This window comes from Callorhinus ursinus, unplaced genomic scaffold, assembly GCF_003265705.2.
Source record: "Callorhinus ursinus isolate GAN/ISIS: 27379988/994484 unplaced genomic scaffold, GSC_fseal_2.0 scaffold76, whole genome shotgun sequence".
NCBI classification, from domain to species: domain Eukaryota; kingdom Metazoa; phylum Chordata; class Mammalia; order Carnivora; family Otariidae; genus Callorhinus; species Callorhinus ursinus.
In genome coordinates this window covers 4902631-4912233 of record NW_027397138.1, presented here as the reverse complement: position 1 = coordinate 4912233, position 9603 = coordinate 4902631, and the positions used below count along the sequence as shown (strand labels likewise).

Genomic DNA, 9603 nt, shown 5'->3' with positions numbered 1-9603 from the left:
CATATATATCACACTTCAATATTCAAAAGTGATTTCATGAGGAAACTGAGACTCAAAACTTGAACCTGCTGATTTCCATTACACCAAGTTCTGCAGCAGAGATCATCTATGTTCTTCCTATCCTACCACACTTCTTCTCTCACAACCGAAATTAGACCCAAATCAAAATATCATGAATACTCACAAATGCACAGAGAATAGAGTTAAAATGTGGTGGCAACTGGTTTTGCATCAATGAACGTAAATTAAGCAAAATAATGATAGTGTTGCCTTTTCCACTTTATTGTCAAGCCATTTTAAATTAATAGGCAGTAAGTTGAAACAAGCAAGCAAGATGGCCTCCTCAGCACAGGAATCTGCACATGACACAGGGTAAAATTAAATACCTTACAAACATAAGTCCAAGGTTGTTTTCCAAAGTGCTGCCATTCAGTTCCATCAACTTGCACATTTGTCGTAAAACACTTGAGAGCAATATTTGAAATGTATCAGATGAACCTTCTCAAATTCTCACAGATGAACCCATAGACAGGAAGAAACCATTGTCCTTTCCATCACAAAAATGTTACAATATTCCCCAAATATGTTCATTTGTTCCCACCTCCTTTGAAAAGAACATAGTCACTTACAGCATCCTAAAAGTAGATTCTTTAGGAACGACCATATTGGGGGACAGGGGCCAGAAGGATGCAACTGACTGTGTCTGCAGAGAGAAAAAGGAAACAAAAGAGTAGTGAGAGCAAAGGGTGTTGCTGATCACAGCTGTCAACAGCTTCATTTCAAAACCATTAGGGGAAGACCGGGGATAGATTTCTGAACACTTGAGGGACCCAACAGGACTACATAGCAAACAGAAACATCATGCTATTTTTACTTTTTTCTGGCCTTTATTTTTGTGAAAGCCATTTTCTCCCAAGTGTAATTTTCAATTTGAAACCCTTTGAAATTTCTGTCACAGCATTTCTTTTGATATAAATGACATAACTAAGAGATACCCAGTAATTTCTATCACGTATTAGCCTCTGTGATTCAAAATTATTTGATTTTCCCTAAGCAGTGGATTCAAACATTTTTTTTTTAATTTAAATGCTGTTTGAACAAAATAAAAGGACTTAAAATCTATTTTCACTCTTTCTAAAACAACTTCAGACAAATTTCTGTACCCCAAAATGACAGCCAGACAACTTGGAGTTTTCACTATATATATTCAGAAGTAATTGCAACAAAGGCTACATGGAGCCAAAAGTGGTAATTAAAATATGTAAAGGATAGTCATACCTTGATTTTAATTTCCTGGTAAATTAAAGGGTCTGCCCATGCATGTAGCATTGTATTACAGCTACAACCATTCACAATCTTAGACTGTCTCATTTAGTGTGTCTACTGTGCTATTGATATCTTACTCCTTTAGGCATAGCCCACTCATGAGTTGATTTTTCTGAAGCTCTAGTGAAAGTTCTTACAATTCTATTACCTCATTTCTTCTCCTAATACTCTCACCAAAGTCCATGAGTACTGTATCCAGAGGAGCTTTATATTCCCATTCACCCTTATCTCCAAATTTCCAAAATTGTTAAGATTTTTGCTGACTAATCCTCTCCCTATCACAATATATGCTTTCACCCCTCTTCCACAAGTATTACTTTATGAACACTATCTAAAATGAAAATACATGTTTTCATGCAAATACATGTATTACAGAATTGAATGAAACAAGTGAGAAGTATGTGGTAGTGCTAGTGGATGTGAAGGAGCATAGTGGAGGGGAATTCCTCTTCTTATATCAATTTATGAAATGAAAATACTGAAATAATGAATTATTTTGCATGTATATCTGTAAATATTAAAATTAAAATTATATACATAGACACATCCATCTATCTGTCATGTCTCCATATTTTTTAAGAGAGAATAATTATCAAGTATTTTTCCAGATGGCACGATTAATCAATGTGTCTACATTTGTCTTATTCCCACAATTTTCGGACTGATTAGTCAAGACTTGATGGCATGAAAGCCAAAGCTGTCACTCAAGTGGATGTTTTAGAAGTCTGCTGTGCCTCGGAATAAGAGTTTTGACCCTGAAATCCTGGGTCTGGGGACACCTAGGATAGCACATAAAATTCTCTTAAGCCACACATGTCCAATTTCTCCGGTGTAAACTAAATCTTATAAGAAATCTGTCAGCTGTATTTCCAACCTTCAAAAAAACTTTTCAAAAGAAATCTAGGACATAAGGCTTTCACTGGTTGTGACAAGTAACTCATTTACTACTGTGACCAAAATGGCAAGTGAGGATAATATACAATACTTAAAAATAAATAGGCCATCCTTATAGAAAAGATACTTATACTTAATAATTTGGCCAGAAAAAAACTAAAGAGATTGAGAAGATTAGTGTGCTTGTTTGTTTTAATGCTTTTGTGTTTTGTCCCTGCAGACCACTGAGATGCTGAGTCTGTCTGGTCGGTTTGCTGATCTGAAATGCATTTTCTCTAGCCTCTGTGGCAGTGTTTTTTGTTTTTTGTTTTTTCTGCAGCTTTTTATCTTTTCTAAAGTTTGTACTGACGCTGTATAACTATCCAAATGTTGTCACCATGAGAATACTGGGTCTTATACGCAGAGGTATAACAAGGCTTCCAAAAGAGGAGGAAGTAGGGGAATATAGCCACATCTTAAGATTTATAAAACCCAATGCTGAGTAGCTCCCAGCAGATGTGCAAGATGACCTTCAGGAGTCAGATTGTTTCATGGGCATGCAAAGACTGACTAACATATTTAACACAGATTTAAAGAAAACAATGTGTAACTTAAAAAGATTATTGGTCAGCTCTGGAAAAGATAAAAGGGGAGGCCTGGTGACAAATATTGGCATGGTCCATGCCTACATACAATCGAGGTCTAGGAAAGAAGCCACCACCTTAGTTTCTAATTATGATGACCCCACCATCTTCACTGTGAGGTTGCACAAATAGGATCATACTTGGTGTAGGTTAGACATTGTTCTAAATATTTCATATGCTGCATTATTTAATATGAAGTTAGTTACTATCACCATCCCCATTTTACTAATAAGCACATTGCAGTTTAGAGAAGTTAAATAATTTGTCTAAGGCATCCCAGCTAGTAATTGTTCAGGCTGAGATTTGACAGGTGAATCCAAGAGCCTCTGCACTATACTATACTATCTAAATTTTGCCCAATGCCACTTAACTTCAATCCAGTCTTCTTGTTCTCATTCTACATTCATCAAATGACTTTGTATCTAATTTTTGGCTTGGAATGTCTTTATTTTAGACATAATATTCCAGCTTTTGTTATGGTTATGTATGGAGGGTAAACTGATGGAATTAACATTCTGGTTTCACATAGCAATCACATGAGCTTGGTTACTGAGAGGCCCTAAGGACAGATGGGGTTGTTCTCAGTAGATGACAAAACTAGGTTGTTAGGGCTGCATGTTTACTAAACTATGATCTAATTAATTGGCTCAAGCAGGTTTCCAAGAAAGGAAAACCAGGTATAAGAGACAAACCAAGAAATGAATTAGTTAATGGTTCAGATTTCAGTCAGAAAGGAAGGATAAAGGGAAATATAGAAGTCTAACTAGAAGAGAAAGGAAGAAAAGCTGATGGAGAGGCTGAAGGCTACCCAAGATACGTGACATACTCACTTTGAATTTTTTTGTTCAAGCTGTACATGGCTGTGCATGACCTGGTGCGCTCCGTCTTCCTGTGCAACAAGCACCCGTTCCACGCCTACCTGCCGTGGCTCCGCAACCTGTCAGACCTCTCCCAGCACTGTGCCCACAGCCTGCCTGCAGCGCCTCCCCACGCGGCGCCGTCAGCAGCAAGGCAGCGTATCAGCCGCCATTGGTGCGGCGGCCCTTCGGCCCGACCCAGGAGGCCTGCAGCTCCTACAGAAACGTGGTGCTCAAGGAAGTGCACTTCTTCAACCTGCAGGTGCTCTACTCGCTGATCAGCCATCCCAAACTCAACCAACAAACCCTGTACCTGGTGCTCAAGTCCTGGGCCTTGCTGCGCTTGCGCACGCCGCTGGCACGTGACTACAGCATCCTGTTGGGCACCAATGGCACATGCGTGGAGGCTGACCCCTGCCGCCAGGTGGTGCGTGAGGTGTGCGCAGCCGAGTGCGCATTGCCAAGGCCGCCACGCTCAAGGTGCTACCCTTCCTGAGCTTCACGCTGTGGCTGGAGGCCTGGATCCACAACACCACCTACGGCAATGGCCGTGGCGTTCAGCTCGAGGCCAAGACTGCGTCCAGGCACTCGCTCAACGTCTCCCATGTTTGGCTCCACGCGCTGCTCTTCGCCATGGTCCAGCGCATGCTGAAGCTGTGTCCTGGCGCGCAGCAGCTTCTGGGGTACCAGCCTATGTCCTCTGAAGGGAAGCAGGGCGACCTTGGTCTGGATCTGGTGTTGCCGCCGGGGCTGAGCTGCTTTAGCTGGGCATCACCCACAGCTGCCCGCCCCCAGGCCTTAGCAGAGACCCCCCAGTTTTGGTGTTAGGAGGACGTTGAGGCACACAGGGTTCAGGCTGCTATTGGAGGGGCCCCGGAGTTTGGGTGTCCTCCCCCGTAGTAGGAACGGATTGAGTGCCCAAAATCCGTGTTTCTTTCTCTTTGCTTCTAGATTTCTCCCTTGAGTACCGTTTAGGAGCTGGGTTCCCATCAGGCACACTCTTCACAGAAAGCAAAACCATGTCCCCCTTTCCTCTGGGCACAGAGAGTAAGTTCAGACAACTTGGCTCCTACTCAAAGGCTTTCTTCCCAAGTTTCTCCTCTCTTAGGATGCAGCATCCAGCAGCTAAGAAGGAGGACCCGACACTGTTTGGGAGCAGAGGGGCACTGATGAGCTGGCTCTGAAGTCTGTACATTCCCTCCCAATCCCCCAAACCCCGCACACACAATGGACTCCATTCCACCCGTGCCTGGGCACCACGCTCCATCAGAGCCATTGGCATTTATATTCACCTGTATCTTGCAGCAGGAAATCAGATAAGATGCCTCTCATCTTGTGGTCTCCCTTTAGCCTCTACTGCCCTATCTCCCAGGAGCCCACATACCCCCATTACCTGCCTGGGTAGGTGAACCTTTGATTTGTCCTGACAGGAAAGATCCTACCTACAAAACGAAACATAATAATTAATCTGTGTGGGGAAGAAAAAAAAATAACCTAAAGGAGTAACATAAAGTAGAATATTGGTTGGTTCTCATTGCAATCCTAGTAATTGGCTTTATCCCTAAAACATAACTATGTTAGTATAAAACATGAGATTGGTAGCTAGTATAAGCCTTAAAGATAACCTTGCAAACTCACAGTGGAAAAAAATTGTGAAACACCATTTTTATTACTGGGATGTTTGATGGAAGAGACAAGAAAAGGACTGAGGAAAGAGAAGAGTGAGTGTTCAGCCAAGAAAGACACTGTTTTTCTGACTTAAGCCATGAATGTCTATGTAGAACAGTGAGCCATTGCAGGCTCTACACAGTATATTAACAGGAGTTCTCAAGCATTTATTTTCCAGTTCCTACATTTTATGATTTGGTAGATTTGCAGTTAGAAACAAAAGGAAGAGTAGGGTGAACAATAAAAATAAACTCGGGGCTCCTGCGTGGCTCAGTCAGTTAAGCGCCAACTCTTGATTTCAGCTCAGGTCATGATCTCGGGGTGGTGAGATGGAGCTCTGTGTAGGGCTCTGTGCTCAGCAAGGAGTCTGCTTCCTTCCTCTCCCTCAGCCCCTCCCCCATGCTTGCTCTCTCAAAAAATAAATAAAAATAAATCTTAAAAAAAATAAACTCTATGAGTAATATATACTTGAAAAACAGTGTCTTATCCTTTTAGGATTGAACATTGGACAGTTGCAGGGAGGCCATGAGCTTCTAGAGATGACTAGATTTAACTGTATACCAGGAAAGGAAAGAGAAAGGGACCATTCATTCTCCACTGGATAGAAATAAGATCACTGGGTAATGCACTCAGAATAAACACAAAAATATGCTCTTTTTGCATATTATTGTGATAACCTCCATAATTTATTATGGGGATCATGGTTATGATGGGTTTGGAAAGTATGGACTAGGAGGGAAAACTTTTCTTATACTACTGTGTGAAGTGTGGTTCTGTTGGTGGAGGTATCTGTGTATCATACAAGAGCTGCCTTGTGTGAATTGCTTGGGATATCACATCAGCTACACAAATGACACACAGGAAAGGAGGCATCACAAAATGAAACCATAAGTGGAGGTCAAAAGATATTTTGAGTTCCAATTTTGCCACTAACATGACATATGGCTTTATATAAGTAGCCACATCATGGTTCTTCCATGTAAGAATGTTACACATCATAATAATTTGTAAGAACAGAAGAAACAAATGTCTCTTTCAGAAGCACTCCAAAAAGAAAGACCGACAAAACAAACAAAAATAGTCTTAATTCTAGAATTATACAATTATAAAAACTCAGCTAGTAGAAGATGTTTAGGAGGGAAGAAGATATATATGTGTGAGTATGTGTATGTTTATACACATGCATGGAACTCTAAAGCACATTATTTGGAATGGATGATGGGAAAGATGAAGGACAGAAAATTTAGTTATCACATTAGAAGGCTTTCTCCGTGATTTTATTCATTGTTTTAATCATTATTGTTTTATAGACAGCACATGCCAGGGAGGAGGGGCAGAGGGAGAGAGAGAATTCTATGCAGGTTCCATGGTCAGCGAACGGAACCCAATGTGGGACTTGATCTCATGACCCTGAGATCATGACCTGAGCTGAAATCAAGGGTCAGATGCTTAACCAACTGAGCCACCCAGGCACCCCTGATTTTATTCATCTTAGAACAGATTCAATAGATTTTTTTATTTTCTTTTTCAGTGTTATGATTATATAGTAGTAGCATTAGTATTTTCAAGGAAGTAGAGTGAGTAGGTAGTTTAGAATGCAACTATATTCATTTTCAAAAGGCAGAGTACTTCTAGTTTTTACACAGTTGACCTAAAGCCTCATTTTTAATGGTGTGTTCATACTTGTCTTTTCCACATGCATAGGTAAGGCCCTATTGTAAGACAAATACCAAATTGCAAAGTACATATCATAAAATTTCAAAACATAATAGGCACTGTGATACAGTTTTTACTTTCAAATTGATTCTTTTGGAAAGTAACCAAGGCAGGAACAACCTTGTTGTCTTAAGGTATAATTCACATGAGTTAAAAAAATGAATAGAGCCCACTGTTTTATTAACTTCCACTAGATACCTTTAAACATGATGAAAGGCTCTTACACATGAGTTCAAGTCTCAGGCAGTTTTGCATTGAAAGAGTAATTTATTTTTCATTATTCACTTACTAAAACAAATGCATTTGCAACACAGAGGAGTTATGGATAGACTCTGCTACAGTATCAGTGAGATGGCTATTTCCCAGACATTCCAATCATTAAAAAAATCTACATTTCTTTGTTCTGAGCATGATAATGGAAACTTGATGCCAATTTTTCCAGCTGAAATCTGCAAGTAGCAGCTTAGACGAGAAGCTAGAAAGTAAATTTTCAAAGGTAGTACTGAACCAGACAGCAAAGAGCCCTATAACCCAAACAGTAGTTTATCTTTAGACACATTTTACATTTATCCTGGTATATGCTCTCTGCCGGACTCTGAGTCTAATGACCAGGAACATTGAATATTTGAAAATATACATGGAAAACAGTCTTTTAAACAATTACCATGTCTTTTATGAGTGTTAAAGCTCCAGAGCAACAGACCAGGTATATGGAAGCTTCCAGACTGGGCAGGCAGGTCTTACTCAGTGGGATTGATGGAGAAATTTATAATGCTACTGAGAGTTACTTGGAGAAGTGTCCTGCCTCTCCACCTTAACTTCTATCTTTACATTGTATATTCTCCTTTTATTATGGAGGCAACTTCTTATAGAAAGGACGCACAAAAGTGAATCTGGCCGTATCAGTCCTGTTTTATCTTGCTGTTTGACTCGAGGCCTGTTTCTCAATGTTCCACATCTCTGAATTTTCATATTAAGAACTTTGCCTCAAGTCAGTTGGGAGAATTAGATGATCAGATGCAGATAAATAATCTAGAACAATGTGGCATTGAGTAGGCAGTCATTGAATATTGGCCTCTGCCATCCACAGGCACCTCTCTGCTTTGAAATTTCCAGAAGGTACCACAGTGTTTCTACCATGGTCTTTCTATAAGAAAGCATGGTTCCTTGCCTTACATGTTCAGCTCTGTTAGTAGACTTATTCTTTTCCGTTAGATCCATGTGATAACATGCAAGGGTGCAATAAAGGATCCTTTGTGAAAGCATATTGAATACATATAAGTAGAAATTTTATTCCAGCAGGGTTTCAGAAGGTAAGTGACAAACATACCCTTTGAGTCAAATAGAGGCTTTGATAGGAAGAGAAACTGTAAGATTAGAGGGGAAAACCTGAGGTGTAGCACCTGACCCCAAATAGGGGAAAAAAATTTGGGTAGTGATAGATAAAATTGTCCTACTTTGACATCTAGTCCTCATGTCTTAAGAATTCACAGAAAGAGTAGAATGGTGGCTGTCAGGGACCAGGGGTGAGAGAAATGGGGCGATGTTGGGCAAAGGGTAGAAACTTCCAGTTACAAGATAAATTAAGTTCTTAGGATCTAAATATACAGCATGGTGACTATAGTTAACAATACTATATCATACACTTGGAAGTTACTAAGAGAGTACATCTTAAATGTTCTCAACACACACACAGAAAGTGGTAATTATGTGATGGGATGGAGTTGTTAGCTAACCTTATTTGGTGATCATTCCCTGATATATGTGTATCAAAGTATCAAATCATCACCTTCTACACTTTAAGCTTACACAATGTTATGTATCAATTATGTCTCAATAAAGCCATTAAGAAAAAGAATTCACAGTTGGATTAGTCCTTATAAGATTATCCAAATTAAAAATACTTAGAGAATTAATAAGATGTATGAGCATTTTGTGAGAAGCAAAACTTCCTAAAACTCTTTATAAATACCTGCCTGTAATATTGCTTTACCAAATACCATGGACACATAAATTCCCAGTTGATTGCGCGAAGAACCTGGACACAATGTGTATAGATAGGATAAAGAATCAACAATCTTAATACCCTACATATATGGAGTTGAAGAGAACCTATTGGACTTTCTCATAATATCACCATGTACATCTTAATTTTCATAGTTCCAGTATAAGGAGGTCTTATTTTACCCCCATTTAATGGCTAAAGCCCTTAAGACTCAGAGAATTTCAGTATTTTTTTCTAGTTTTATTGAGAAATAATTGATATACATCAATGTATATGTTTTAGGTGGATAGCCTGATGGTATACAATTTACATATATTTTGAAATGGTTACCACAATAGATTTAGTTAACATCCATCATCCCCTAGAGATACAGTAAAAAGAAAAGAAAAATTCTCTTTGTTATAAGAAAGAATTCCTAGAATCAACTCTCTTAACAGCTACCCTATGTATCATACAGCTGTATTAACTATAATCATCATGCTGTATGTTACATTCCTATTACTTATTTACCTTA

At 39.4% G+C, this 9603-nt stretch overlaps 1 pseudogene; it reads left to right on the top strand.

The window, feature by feature from the left end:
• Positions 1 to 334: 334 nt before the first annotated feature.
• LOC112840513 (carbohydrate sulfotransferase 6-like) lies at positions 335 to 4528 on the top strand (annotated as a pseudogene).
• The last annotated feature ends 5075 nt before the right edge of the window (positions 4529 to 9603 follow it).